This window comes from Diabrotica undecimpunctata, chromosome 7 (assembly GCF_040954645.1).
Source record: "Diabrotica undecimpunctata isolate CICGRU chromosome 7, icDiaUnde3, whole genome shotgun sequence".
Lineage (NCBI taxonomy): Eukaryota > Metazoa > Arthropoda > Insecta > Coleoptera > Chrysomelidae > Diabrotica > Diabrotica undecimpunctata.
Window position 1 is genome coordinate 80969492 of NC_092809.1, and position 15864 is coordinate 80985355.

The 15864-nt window shown below is 28.8% G+C and overlaps 1 protein-coding gene across 1 annotated transcript in view; it reads right to left on the reverse strand.

The window, feature by feature from the left end:
* Window positions 1-5982, reverse strand: part of LOC140446831 (uncharacterized) — a 70065-nt gene extending 64083 nt beyond the window's left edge. Inside the window, exon 1 of the mRNA XM_072539416.1 lies at window positions 5548-5982. The gene's annotated coding sequence lies outside the window, so the exon portion shown is untranslated. The remainder of the gene's footprint in view (window positions 1-5547) is intronic.
* Window positions 5983-15864: the final 9882 nt, after the last annotated feature.

A 15864-nucleotide genomic window follows, 5' to 3' on the forward strand; every position in this document is an offset into this window, starting at 1 on the left:
TAGGAAGACGCCAGAACTCGTGGCTGAAAGATCTGAGGAGATGGTTCGACCGCTCATCCGCAGAAATCTTTCGCGCAGCAGTTTCCAAAACTACAATTGCCATTTGGATCGCCAACCTTCGAAAGGAGACGGCGCAATGAGAAGAAGAATACAATATGACGCTAAGATAAGTCTAGTCATATTCAGTCGGTTCAGAATATATATATATATATATATATATATATATATATATATATATATATATATATAATGAGAAGAAGAATACAATATGACGCTAAGATAAGTCTAGTCATATTCAGTCGGTTCAGAATATATATATATATATATATATATATATATATATATATATATATATATATATATATATATATATATATATATATATATGTATATATATATATATATATATGTATATATATATATATATATACATATATATATATATATATATATATATATATATATATTATATATATATATATATATATATATATATATATATATATATATATATATATATATATATATATATATATATATATGTTATTGTACAAACAGAGACCGTAGATTCTTCACTTTAAAATATTACGATTTAAGCCAACTTGCTTTAATAAAATGTTGATATTAAGAAAGATACAGGGTGTTAAAGTGGAAATTTAAAATTCTATTTTTCGCTATAACTTTTACGTTTGTAAATATTTTTGGACAAAAATTTATAATTGGACGCTTTTAAGTAGGATAAATTATAATTTTATACATAAATTAATGTTACTGATAGATGGCGCCACATATGCCACAGGTGTGGCATAGATTTGCGCTTAACTTTTTTGCTCTTAAAGTTACCTCTATTTGTGTTAAAAAATATTAAACATACATTATTTTTACAAAGAAAAGGTATACTTGTTAGTAACCTCAAAATTTAACCGTTTTCGAGATAATCGCATTTTATAAGTCAGCTGCCTCATAATTCTTAGTTGTGATATTTGTGCGGTAAAGCACTCAATACCTGTAGATAAGCATAATTCATAGTTTATTCTTATTAAAACAACTCAAAGATGATAATGTAACATTACAAAATTTTTGTTATGGCTGCTAAATGTCTTATTGGAGAAAATATTCTTCATCTTCTTCTTTAGGTGCCGTGTCCGTATTCAGACGCTGGCCGTCATCATGTATACAATTTCCCTTTTCTATCGCTTCTTAAATTTCTATACCTACTGGCGTTGTATTACTTTCTCCCTATTGTAAAATGCTGAAAAACCAAAATATATGGTTTATGTAAGATGGTACACCACCACATTCTAGAGAGAAGGCGTTGAGAACATAGTTAAATACACCTTTTCTGAACGTTGGATTGGACGTGGCAGTCTTATTCCTTGGCAATGTGGTGAGATATTGATATAATTATTTAATTTATAAAAAAACACAAAATAATACTTATTATTCATTACGTAAATTGTTGTTTACCCATTTTTATTATGACAAATGGAAACTAAAGCACAGGTATGAAATAACACACGTGTCTTGTTTCATAATACTTTTGCTACAAATCTTACCTTAAAGACTCAGCATTTTTAGAAAAACATCATCGTTGGCCTAATAACCGATATTGTTATAAATATAGTAAACAAACAGGCAATTTAGTTCAGCATAATATTAGTTCGTTAGTTCATAATATTATCATCATTATCATAATAGTCCATTTGTTCGATATGTAATTATAGTTACTCGTAAGATTATATGAGTGTATATAAGTAACCAATGAATGAGATACATCACAGTTTAACACATTATTTAACCTTTATGTTTATACGCCTTTTTATTGTTGGGTATTATTAGATATATATATATATATATATATATATATATATATATATATATATATATATATATATATATATATATATATATATATATATATATATATCTAATAATACCCAACAATAAAAAGGCGTATGAACATGCACCAAACAGAATAATGAAATATAAATACAAATTAGCCTAAGAAGACACTTATTAAAATATCTATTTTAATATATTGCATAAATCAAACACAAATCAGTGAATCACAAAATTCAGAAGAGGGTACTAAAGAAAAAGTACAACAGTCGATATCAAAGAAACCATCAACAAATTGTATTACCAACTTAATAAAAAATCAAAAGCTTTAAACAGTCACACGATTTGAATAGTTCAAATTTACCTTAGAAAGAAAAAAAATAACTGAGAATAACCACAATTTTACTTTAACAGTTTATATTTGACATTACGATTTCTATTAATAAAATCGTTCTCAAAATACAAAACATTAATGAATTTAACATATTTTGTTTTTGTTGCTTGGTAAAAATTTTTTCTAATAATTTAATTTTATCTAACTCATTCATATTGACAATTTAGACATATATATTATACATTTTAAAGCAGATGTCTTTAAAATGATTGCCAATATTTTTGAGTTGCATTCCTGGGACGACTTTGTTGTAAGATAGTTCATTCGATTACATGAAATCAACTTTAACTTAAAAATATGCGTCAGAAAAATCATAGCATGTGATTTGTCTTTAAAAAAACAATCATATGCAATGATGACAGTAAAATTCTCCTGTTAGTGATCCCTTAGTAAATCACGAGAAGAAAACCAGGAAAAAACCTTATGATACTATCCCAACATGGTAAGTATTTGGTCTTACATTTATTGTAAGTATTCTCAATATTAACACCAAACTCTAATTTTATATGTATGTATTTTAAAATATAAATGATATATCCTCGATATGTTATCGACTTACTAATAGTGGAATTTTCTTTCAATTGATTTCCTCTCTGAGTATGGATAACCAGGTCCTATTGCATTCTGTCGAGGAATTTGCGATGCAATTGGATTCATTTACCATAATTAGAGCAGTTTCTTTGATTTTTCTCTTTTTACCATATGTTTATTTCAAAAAAGAAAGAAGTAAGACACCTCATTTTATGGAGTACCAAACATTCAGAAAGCGCATAAACCACTTAACCCATTTGTGGTACCATGAATTCTCCTGTTAGTGAATTGTCAAATTTTTTTTAAATAATATACAACCATTTACTAATAATAATAACACATTGTCGAATTCTATAAACTAAATTTTAGTCCAGCAATGGTCTGCTTTATCTTCATTATTAGCAAATATATTTATGGAAGATTTGGAAACGACTATTATTTCTAAACAAAATTTAAAACTCACAGTATGGTGGAGATAAATAAATAATGTGTTCTCAATATGGCCTCATGAATCAGAGTTGTTAAACACATTCCTAAATAAAATAAAGATAAAGAAGAGACAATAACATTTACCATGGAAAAAGAATTTAATAACATACTACCTTCCCTCGAAGTTTTAACGTCAAAGCAAACCAACACACATTAACAGATATCTAAATTACAAATTAAATCACAACATATTTTATACAATAAAGCCAAAATTACTTGTTTTAACGAAAATTCGTTCTTAGAAGAAAAACATGTGTTAACATCTGTTTTATTAAAAAATGATTATCCTGTGTAGGATAAATAATATACCGAATAGAACAGAATAACTTAGAACGGGATCCTATAACATTCACAAGAAATAATACGAGGAAAATAACAATACCCTACAAAAATAACAATAAATGGATTATCGAAAAAACTTAAAACGATAGGAAGTAAATTCAACATTTCAACAACATTGAAAACGACAAACACATCGAGATATATCTCTGACATCAATCTTATATTAAAAATAGAGAATTTGATAGATCTCAAATATGTAAACATGCATGGGAAAATTAATATAGAGTTCAGTGGAAAGATTCAAGTATAGTCGTGAAAGAAAAAGATGGTACAAAGGGAAAAATCAAAGAAGCTGCTCTAATTATTTTAAATGGATCCAATTGCATCGCAAATAGTAGGATCTAGTTACCCATATTAAAAGAAGAAATCAATAGAAAGGAAATACCACTATTAGTAAGCCAATAACATATCGAGGATATATAATTTATGTTAAAAAAACATACATATTAGAGTTTGGTGTTAATATTGAGAGTAAAATAAATGTAAAACCAAATAATTACCATATTGGGATAGTATTATGAGGTTCTTTCCCTGTTTTTTCCTCATAATTTACTATAGGATCACTAACATGAGTATTTTGCTGCCATCATTGTATGTGGTTGTCTTTTTAAAGACAACTAGTCACAATAAAGTCAACCCAGGAACGCAACTAAAAAATATATTAGCAATATCACTTTAAAGTCATCTGAATTGTCAATATGAATAAGTCAGATAAAATTAAATTATTAGAAGAATTTTTACCAAGCAACAAAAACAAAATTGGTTTAAGTCATTTATTATTATTTATTAATGTTTTTAAATTTAAGAATTATTTCCAAAGTGGAAATCTAAACGTCAACTAAACTTAATTTTAATATGTAAAATAATCGTTAATTCTGTTTTTATAAGCTGCTTAGAAATTCAAAATGGGAATGATCAATATTATCTCCATATATATATATATATATATATATATATATATATATATATATATATATATATATATATATATATATATATATATATATATATATATATATACTATATAATATATATATATATATACAGATATATATATATATATATATATATATATATATATATATATATATATATATATATATATATATGTATATATGTATATATGTATATATATACATATATGTATATATATATATATACATATATATATATATATATATATATATATATATATATATATATATATATATATATATATTAGAAGTGATTATTTCGACCAAAAAATAATTTATAAATAAGTTAAAATTATCGGGTATAGTGGTCTATAGTAAAAATCTTTCTTTTTTCTAAATTACTCAATATTTCGCTATTTATTTAAAAGCTTCCTCAGGAGTAAACTAAAATCATTTTTTGTAATGTTCAAATTGTTTTTAGTTTACTCCTGAGGAAGCTTTTAAATAAATAGCGAAATATTGAGTAATTTAGAAAAAATAAAGATTTTTACTATAGACCACTATACCCGATAATTATTAACTTATTATATATATATATATATATATATATATATATATATATATATATATATATATATATATATATATATATATATTATATAGGTAGTATATAGTATATATTATATATACATTGTAAGAATAGTACATGTATGATTATAGTGTAAGAATGTCGTACCTCAAACACGACAAGCATATGGTAAACATTGTTTGAGCAACTTTGAAATGAATGGTGTTCTTTTCAATTTATTTTAATATAAATATAAGTGTGCTTTAAAGTTTGAAGAGTTTGACCAGAATTTGTTATATTTGTAATAAGAAAATATTACACATTTAAATATTCTACGATTAATCCAAGATTATTGTATAATACGTGAACGATAATATTGTACACCTTTTTAAATAATTTTATTAAAAACAGAGATGTTATGCCGTTAGAAAAGAAGGTAATCAATATATTTTTTTCTAGCAACAACTTACGGGAGCTCTCACAAATGCTGACGCGTCTTTTTAATGTTCAGTAAATGTTAACTTATTGGTAGTTACTGTGGTATACACTTCATTTCACTGTAAATGTAACAGTTGTATCTGCATTTATCCACCAATCACTATAAATTTGCAGTACCGAATCAACAATAAAAAACATGTTAGTCCATATTGTATTCTCTTGAATAGCACCTTAGTAGTACGGAAGTTACTTTATCTTCGATGATGACTGTCTAACCTGTACTAACCACCACCCACCACGTTTAAAACCTAGAGACCTACATTCTGAATTCTACCAGAGCCCCACTGTCTTCACATTGCCTCGTTGTAGTTGTATCCCCACCTTACAACTAGTTCTTTGAAATGTTAAGGAGTTCTTAATATTTAAATTGCATCTTACGCTGGTTTAGTAGTAATTCAAATTTTAAAACCGTTCTAATGAAACAATAGTAAAAGATTCAAATAGTAGGTTGGAAAAGAAATAATTTAATGTAATTTTAGAGATTCACACTTGATGTTAAAATTAAATTTTATCTCATTGTAATAAATGAACTATAAATATAAATAGGTATAAATATAAATATATATATATATATATATATATATATATATATATATATATATATATATATATATATATATATATATATATCAACAGTAAACGTAGATAGGTTTTTATTTTCTTAGATTTTCTTTATAACGTTTCAACTCGGGGTTGAAAAAACTGTTATATTTTAACAAAAAAAGAAAAGGTGCCTAAAAATTCAGAAAATACGAGTAGATTAAAAAACAGCAATATAAAAAATACTGAACATTGATATTACTAAATTATTATGCTTTATAATATTCTCTCTCTATACCTAACACACATAAACTGAAGTAGGAGAAACGGGGGCAAATAGTAGTCAATTTTAACTGAAAAGTTTACAAATTTTTATAGACTGTATTTATTATTGTTATTCCTAAGAATGTATTTTTTTTATCGTAAGTCCAACTAGACTAATAGATCAGGGAAATCATTTTTTTTTTGTGAAAATGAACTGGCTAACAAACAGTTGTTTTGGGTAGTATGGACCTCTGTTTTTTAAAAATTAACTTAAAATACTAATGATCAAAATTTCAAATCGATCGATCAAATCGTTAAAAAGTTATTTTAATTATTTATTCCAAATTAAACTTTGTCGACAAAAAATAAGTCAGAAAATGATAATTGATGATTACAGTAATTCTACGGATAGTTTTTAAAAGAAGAAGGGCCATTCTATCAACTGTTTAAAAAAAATAAGAAAAATGATTTTAAATATTGCAAAAATTATTTTGCAAAATCATATCAATGTTTTGCTTATTAACAATTACAATAACTTTTTTACTGTTGCCTGCGGAAAATAATTTTTTTATATTCAGAAAGCTTGCATTTTTCTACAAATTAAAAAAAAAGAAAAAGTTATTTTAGGACAATTTGGGACGAAGTTAGTCCTTTTTTTAAATTGACAGCAGCTTTTTTTATAACAGTTAAGAAATCTAATTAGCGTCATTTGAAACAACATACCTTAAGTTTTAATGTGCAAAATTCGAAAAAAATATTGCCTTTTATTGGAATCGTTCACAAAGCTCCAAAATGTGGTCCTAAAAATCGGCTGGCTTTGAAACTGGCGGAGTGTGGAAGGGGGAAGGAGAAATTAACCATATTTCTAGTTCTTGTTTATGGATTTCCACGTTTCTTTTTTTATTTGCATGTACTTTTGGGGAAATTACGAATATGTATTATTTAAATAAATAAATTGTTAAATAAAATGTCTTATTTATTTAAACAATTTTTTTCAAGTTTTTTTAGTATTATGTCAGGTAATTTTTATTGTAGCACATAAATATTTATAATTAATTTATATATATATATATATATATATATATATATATATATATATATATATATATATATATATATATATATAAACTAAGGTACACTCGAAGAGTGATGGGTTTTTCTGTCAAAGTGGAGAAATAAAAGACAAAGAAGGTGGCTACTTCATCTATTTATTGAAGACATTTCGCTTTCTGCTCAGAAAGCATAATCAGTTCATCTAAAAAAAAACAATATGAAACCAAACATTCATAGAGAAGTTAAAAAATGTGTGTTACCTTACAAAGACATGTAGCAGTCAATGATGTTAAAAATATGAAAAAGCTTACGAAACTGGACATTTAGAGTTAAAGTTGTAAAAAACAATTAATTGAAACTAGGTATAGTTTACAAATTAACAAAATTAGCACAGCAAAAGAACATGTGATAATCATACATGTATATAAAAAAGTTATTATAAAAACTTAAGTAAAAAACATTAAGGTTTATTTTATTGTGTAAAGAACTAGAAAGATCATGAGAATGCACTTCCAACAATTTATTTATAATCAATTAGATTTTAATTTTGACTTTAGATAACATTATTAAATTATTTAAGATTAATATAGTAATAAAGATAAAAAATGAAGTTGCCAGTCTTAAGCTTACTGAATCTCGCAGGTAAATGAATTTACAGGTTAAACACCAACGCAAACAACGTGAATAGATATGGCCTTGAGGTCAAAATGACAGAACAGCAAGGCAAAATACCAACCTCTAATATAATATAGCGGTACATTCATAGAATGTGATAAATTTGGTTGACAACTTGTCGTTAAAAAGCCAAAAAATGAAACGAAAAGGTGGTTAAGATCACCATTTTCCCACCAGTGATTGATTTGTTAACAAAGAACAAAGCATGCGAGGTCAATCCAAAATATTATATATTATAATATTTAAGATGTCACTGGTTAGCCAGCCAACAGGTGAAGATTAATTCAACTTCCTCAGTCCAAGGTTCATAGCATTTGGAACTGTAATGAAAAAGATTCTAAGGAACAATTACTTTAAGTATGTAAAAGTGATATTGACCTAATAGTTAATAAAATCTAAGTTGATGAATCTTAGTTAATCTGAAGTTAATAAGGAAAGAATAATTTATTTTATTTTTATTTTTATTTTAATTTATTAAATATGAAAATTTGATAAAAAACACCTTACAGGACAATTTAAAGTAAACAACATATTAAGCCTAATTCTGCAAAATTAATGCATGATAAATTTGGCTCAAGTTACTAATGTCGGTTCTCTTATTAAGGCTATTTGGATGTTTTAATATTGAACACATTTCTAAAAACTGTCTTTTAACGAGATTGTGTTCAGTGCCAAGAATTTTAACTTCATTAAAGTTCACTTCGTGCTTAGAGTTAATAGCATGCTCGGCAAGAGCACAAGTATGCTTAGATAAGTTAATATCACTGCGGTGTGTCGTAAGACGCCCTCTCAGTGATCTCCCTGTCTGACCGATGTAACATGAGTCACACTCAGCACAAGGTATATGATATATTACATTAACTTGTTCCAGAAGGGACAGAGGTGTTTTAGTTTTAGAAAACAAATTCCTGACAGTCTTAGCATTCTTAATTGCAATTTTAACCGGTACGTTATTATGTTTGTACAGTTTAACGAGTTTCTCAGTAACTTGAGGAAAATAAGGTAACGATGAGTAATGGGTAGTTGGAGTCCCAAGTAAAGTATTAGGCAGAACAGTGTTGTTAATTGAATTATTTGATAATATTCTAAGTTGGTCATCATTGGGTATGTCATTTAAAGAAAAACCATAGCTTTGCACGAAAAGGTATTTATTAATAAGGGAGGATGGATAGGAATTCCCAATCAGAATTTTCTTAAGTAATTGAAGGGATTCCCTTCGATTAACCGGATGTGTCAGTCTATTTAGCCTGCAGCTTAAAGCTTTAATTAGGTTTAATTTATATTTAAATGGATGACAAGAGTGGTAGTTGAGAAACCTATTAGAGGCCATTGGTTTCCTGTACCAACTTGTAATTAGGGTGTTATCTCCCATTCTAATGACACGCATGTCTAAGAAGGGAATACTATTTGTGTTAGAGTCCTCAAGTTCAACGGTGAACTGTAAATGAGGATCAAACTCATTGAACAAAGACAAGGTGGCCTGAATCTTGTCTGGAGGTAAGGCTAGTAATAAGTCATCAACATACCGTTTAATAAAAGGGATTTGGAAATCTAAAAGACCCAAATGGTCAGATACTAAATCATCCAGTACATACAGATTTAGTATCTGTATGTACTGTACTCTATCTAACACTGTTCTGCCTAATACTTTACTTGGGACTCCAACTACCCATTACTCATCGTTACCTTATTTTCCTCAAGTTACTGAGAAACTCATTAAACTGTACAAACATAATAACGTACCGGTTAAAATTGCAATTAAGAATGCTAAGATTGTCAGGAATTTGTTTTCTAAAACTAAAACACCTCTGTCCCTTCTGGAACAAGTTAATGTAATATATCATATACCTTGTGCTGAGTGTGACTACATCGGTCAGACAGGGAGATCACTGAGAGGGCGTCTTACGACACACCGCAGTGATATTAACTTATCTAAGCATACTTGTGCTCTTGCCCAGCATGCTATTAACTCTAAGCACGAAGTGCTAACTTTAATGAAGTTAAAATTCTTGGCACTGAACGCAATCTCGTTAAAAGACAGTTTTTAGAAGTGTGTTCAATATTAAAACATCCAAATACCCTTAATAAGAGAACCGACATTAGTAACTTAAGCCAAATTTATCATGCATTAATTTTGCAGAATTAGGCTTAATATGTTGTTTACTTTAAATTGTCCTTTAAGGTGTTTTTTATCACATTTTCATATTTAATAAATTAAAATAAAAATAAAAATAAAATAAATTATTATTTCCTTATTAACTTCAGATTAACTAAGATTCATCAACTTAGATTTTATTAACTATTAGGTCAATATCACTTTTACATACTTAAAGTAATTGTTCCTTTTGATTAACTTGTTTGGTAAAATTTTAAACTGAAATTGATTCATAGAATCTTTTTCATTACAGTTCCAAATGCTATGAACCTTGGACTGAGGAAGTTGAATTAATCTTCACCTGTTGGCTGGCTAACCAGTGACATCTTAAATATTATAATATATGATATTTTGGATTGACCTCGCATGCTTTGTTCTTTGTTAACAAATCAATCACTGGGGGGAAAATGGTGATCTTAACCACCTTTTCCTTTCATTTTTTGGCTTTTTAACGACAAGTTGTCAACCAAATTTATCACTTTCTATGAATGTACCGCTTTATTATATTGGAGGTTGGTATTTTGCCTTGCTGTTCTGTCATTTTGACCTCAAGGCCATATCTATTCACGTTGTTTGCGTGGGTGTTTAACCTGTAAATTCATTTACCTGGGAGATTCAGTAAGCTTAAGACTGGTAACTTTATTTTTTATCTTTATTACTATATTAATCTTAAATAATTTAATAATGTTACCTAAAGTCAAAATTAAAATCTAATTGATTATAAATAAATTGTTGGAAGTGCATTCTCATGATCTTTCTAGTTCTTTCATCATCATCATCAGTAGCTCGACAACCCTTTCTGGGTCCTGGCTTGTTCTAGGATTTTCCGCCATTATGTTCTGTTCATTGCTTTGTTTTTCCAGTTGGTAATCTTAAGTGTTTTCAGATCTTGCTCCACTTGTTCCATGTATCTAAGTTTGGGTCTTCCCTTTGACCTTCTTCCTACTGGTGTTTGTCTCATAATATGTTTTGGTGTTTCAGTCTCCAACATTCGTTCAACATGGCCCATCCAGCGCAGACGTCCGATCTTTATGGATGTTATGATCTCGGGTTCGTTGTATGCTGTGTACAGTTCAAAGTTATATCTTCTGCGCCATATGTCATTTTCCTTTACCCCCTTATATATGTGTCTAAGGATTTTTCGTTCAAATGTGCCTAATAGGTTTTCATCGCTTTTCGATAGTGTCCATGTCTCTGATCCATATACAAGGACCGGTTTTATCAGGGTCTTGTATATTTTGCATTTGGTGCTTCTTGTGATGTTAGATCTTAGATGTTTAATTAGTCCATTATATGTTTTATTAGCGATATGTATTCTTCATCTCTTCATTTTTCTAGTTCTTTACACAATAAAATAAACCTTAATGTTTTTTACTTAAGTTTTTATAATAACTTTTTTTATATACATGTATGATTATCACATGTTTTTTTGCTGTGCTAATTTTGTTAATTTGTAAACTATACCTAGTTTCAATTAATTGTTTTTTACAACTTTAGCTTTAAATGTCCAGTTTCGTAAGCTTTTTCATATTTTTAACATCATTGACTGATACATGTCTTTGTAAGGTAACACACATTTTTTAACTTCTCTATGGATGTTTGGTTTCATATTGTTCTTTTTAGATGAACTGATGATGCTTTCTGAGCAGAAAGCGAAACGTCTTCAATAAATAGATGAAGTATCCACCTTCTGTGTCTTTTATTTCTCCACTTTGACCGAAAAACCCACCACTCTTCGAGTGTACCTTAGTTTATTTTGGATTGACGGTCGTACTCCTTTTCTCGATATATATATATATATATATATATATATATATATATATATATATATATATATATATATATATATATATATATATATACTGCTTTAATAAACGTCGTAAACAATTTATAATAGATTTTATTAAAAAAACAAATGATCCTATTCAATTAGTTCTAAAGATAGCATCTCTTGGTTTATGTATTGCTCTGAAAATAAATAATCTCAAACAAAAACTTTATATTTTCCCAATGGATAAATTTTTTCAATGGAAAATTTTCCATGTAAACTTATTTATTTGATTGATATTATTTATTTATTGAACAATTTTTAAACAAATGATTCGTAATTACGTTTTCTATCACGAAAGTTATTCTTATGTTTTTTTCGTAAAATACTTACTACTAAACGTAAAATGCAAATAAATGAAATTAAAAATACCGAAAAAAGCTAATTTTAAAGTTTTTCTTTCGACCATTTTCGAGACCATTTCCATAGCTTGGACATCGAATTTATAAGACAAAAAATATGAGGTGAAAGCTTTAGTCCATTATTTTAAAATGCGTAAAAAAATGCGTAAAAATGCGTAAAAATATAAATAATGAATTTATTGAACATGCTCATTCCTCATCTCAGCAAGCTTCACTTGATAACATAGTTCTTTTACCTACAGAATTTGTAAATATCAGATGTTCTAATCGTCAACAAATGGTGGCAAGAGCCCTATTAGATTCTGCTAGTCAAATGAGTCTCATTGATAGCTCCTTTGCAGAAAATTTGCAGCTGTCCTCTTGAACACAATTTGTAAATATTTCTGGGTTAGGTAGTACCAATTGTGCTAAAAGTAGAAAAATGCTAGATATACAATTTATTTCTCTTGTTAACCCATCAATTACTTTTAACGTTTCTTGTTCTGTTATAAACAAAATAACAAATAATTTCCCTCAATTTTCTATATCACCCGAGGTTCTAAAATTACATGAACATATAATAGCCGAACTTGCCGACCCATTTTTCTCTAAAACTGGGCCTATGAATTGGCTTCTTGGTGCTGATATTTATTTTAATTTACTTAAACCTAATATTATCAATATGGGACCCAGATCCCCTCTTTGGTTGAAACTTATCTGGATTATGTGATCGCCGGTCCTATACCTAGGAGCCGCTTATATTTTTCTTCAAACCAAAATAATGTTTCTCATTCTTATTTTACAATTAATGATGCTCAATTAGAAAGAGAAGATGAGTTGAACCGTCGTAATGAAAGTTTCTGGGAATTAGAAACTATTCCACTACCAAAAAATCACTGTTCCAGGGAAGAACTTGCAGAACAAATATTCAAAAATACCACTATTATTTTACCGTCAGGTCGTTACCAGGTCGATATGCCCTTCCTTGAAAATAATCCGACAAAATTGGGACAGTCTTTTCGCATGGCACGCCAACGATTTTTCTCGATTGAGAAAAAATTCAATTGTGATTCAATTTTATTTCAAAACTTTAAGAATGTTATAGATGCATATCTTACTTTAAATCACGCTCAAGTAATCCCTTTATCTTTTTACAATTATCCTACTAACGAATTTAAATATTTTATCCCCCACAGAGCTGTAATACGCAAACACAGTTCAACGCCTGTGAGAGTAGTTTTTGACTTTAGCGTCCGTACTGATACCGGAGTGTCCTTAAATGACCTAACTTCAAAATGTTGCCAAGTACAGGACAATTTCTTTGACATATTATGTAGGTTCCGTTGTTTCAAATTTGTCCTTTGTGCTGATATTCAAATGATGTATAGATTTATAGATATAAATCCATCGCAACGTCATTTCCAAAATTTCTTATGGAGAGAAAATTCTTCTGATCCCTTCACCTGTATTCAACTTTTAAGTCTGAGTTTTGGGCAAAATTGCTCCCCGTATTTGGCTACGCGTGTCTTAAAGGATATCGCTGAGAGATATCCTAAGTTCCCTAATGCTTGGAATGCTCGGAATGCTCTACTTAGACAAACCTATATGGACGATATTTTGTCAGGTACTAACGATTTCTTATCTCTAGAAGCAATATATTCTGAGCTTAATACTATTTTGGGTAAACACGGATTTAAGCTTCATAAATGGCAATCCAACTATTCTGAATTTTTATCTACGATATCACAAACTTCCTCCTACGAAATTGATTTTAATATTAATGGCTCCCCTAGTAACATACTAGGATTAAAATGGAACCCTCTGTCTGACCTCTTTCTTATTCGTACTACTAATATACAAGAACCTACTGTTTTAACTAAACGCAGTATTTTATCTTTCATTTCTTCTGTGTTTGACCATGTTGTCGATCTACTAATTAATCGGGAACATATGCGTTTAGGACACAGTGGAGCTCAAAATGTCCTTGGAAATTTTCGTCTTCGATATTGGCCGTTAAATGGTATACGAAGAATTAAAACTATCATTAAAAAGTGTGTTATTTGCCATAGATTTAACGCTCAATTTGCATCACAGATAATGTCCCCTTTGCCTTTGGATCGAGTTCAACAAGCTCGTCCATTTTCTAAGACCGGAATAGATTTTTCTGGTCCTATTATGATTCGCTCCTCTAGATTAAGGAAGGCCCCTACCACTAAGGCTTATATAGCCATTTTTATATGTATGGTAACCAAGGCTATCCATATATAACTTGTCACCAATTTGTCCACAGAAGCTTTTATTGCTTCATTAAAACGATTTATTAGTCGTCGAGGAAATCCTCAAATAATTTACTCGGATAACGGCATCAATTTTATTGGAGCTCGTAATCAATTACGAGACTATATTTCTGAAATCCAAAGAAAATAATCACGAATTTCTTTCTTTCTTCCACCGAAATTACCTGGAAATTAATCCCTCCCAGGTCTTTACATTGGGGCGGACTCTGGGAAGCAGCTGTAAAGAGTGCTAAATTTCATTTGACCAAATTGCTCGGCAATACTTGCCTTCCTTTTGAAGAACTTTCTACTTTATTAGTGCAAATTGAAGCCATATTAAATAGCCATCCCTTGTATCCCTTTTCCAACGATCCTAATGATCTTACTCCTGGTTATTTTCTGATTGGAGCTCCCCTTACTTCTTACCCAAAAAGGGATCTTTCTAGAACTCCTACTAATCGACTTTCTTATTGGAAAGTGTGTTCCAAACTCCAACAAGAGTTTTGGAGAAAATGGTCTGTGGATTATTTGCACCGTCTGCAGTATAGACCCAAATGGCAACTACCCTAACAAAACTTGGCGATCAATCAGCTAGTTCTCATACAATCTGAAGATCGCCCTCCTTTAAATTGGCCACTAGGTATGTGAATGTGTTCACCCCATAATAAAATTAGCACCTCTTCCAATTTCTGATTAAACCCTTTCTTAACGGTCGTTTCGATCATTGTATATATTCTAAATTTTCCCCGCCCCCAGTATGTAGAAAATTAATTATATTTTCTACAATAGTTTGTTTATTATTGTAATAATTATAATTATTCTCAATAATATATCTTACTAAATTAGAGACTATGCGATCAGCACGACATTCCTTCTTCGTGCTGTTTCGTATCAGCTGCGGCTGTCAGTATTTCAGATTCAAAATATTCAAACCCAACTACCCTTAACGCCATTTCGTTTTTGCCTTCTCAAATAGAAGCACGCAAGTCAGACTTATTTTTCAGCTTCTCAAATAGAAGCAAGTTATAGTTCTCACGCTTCTCAAATAAAAGCAGTTTTTAAATAGGTAACTTATTTTATTAAAAAGTTAATTAACTATATTAAATTCAGTGCCTGTGCATCGAATATGTAAGTACCTGAAATTATTCTTTTATACA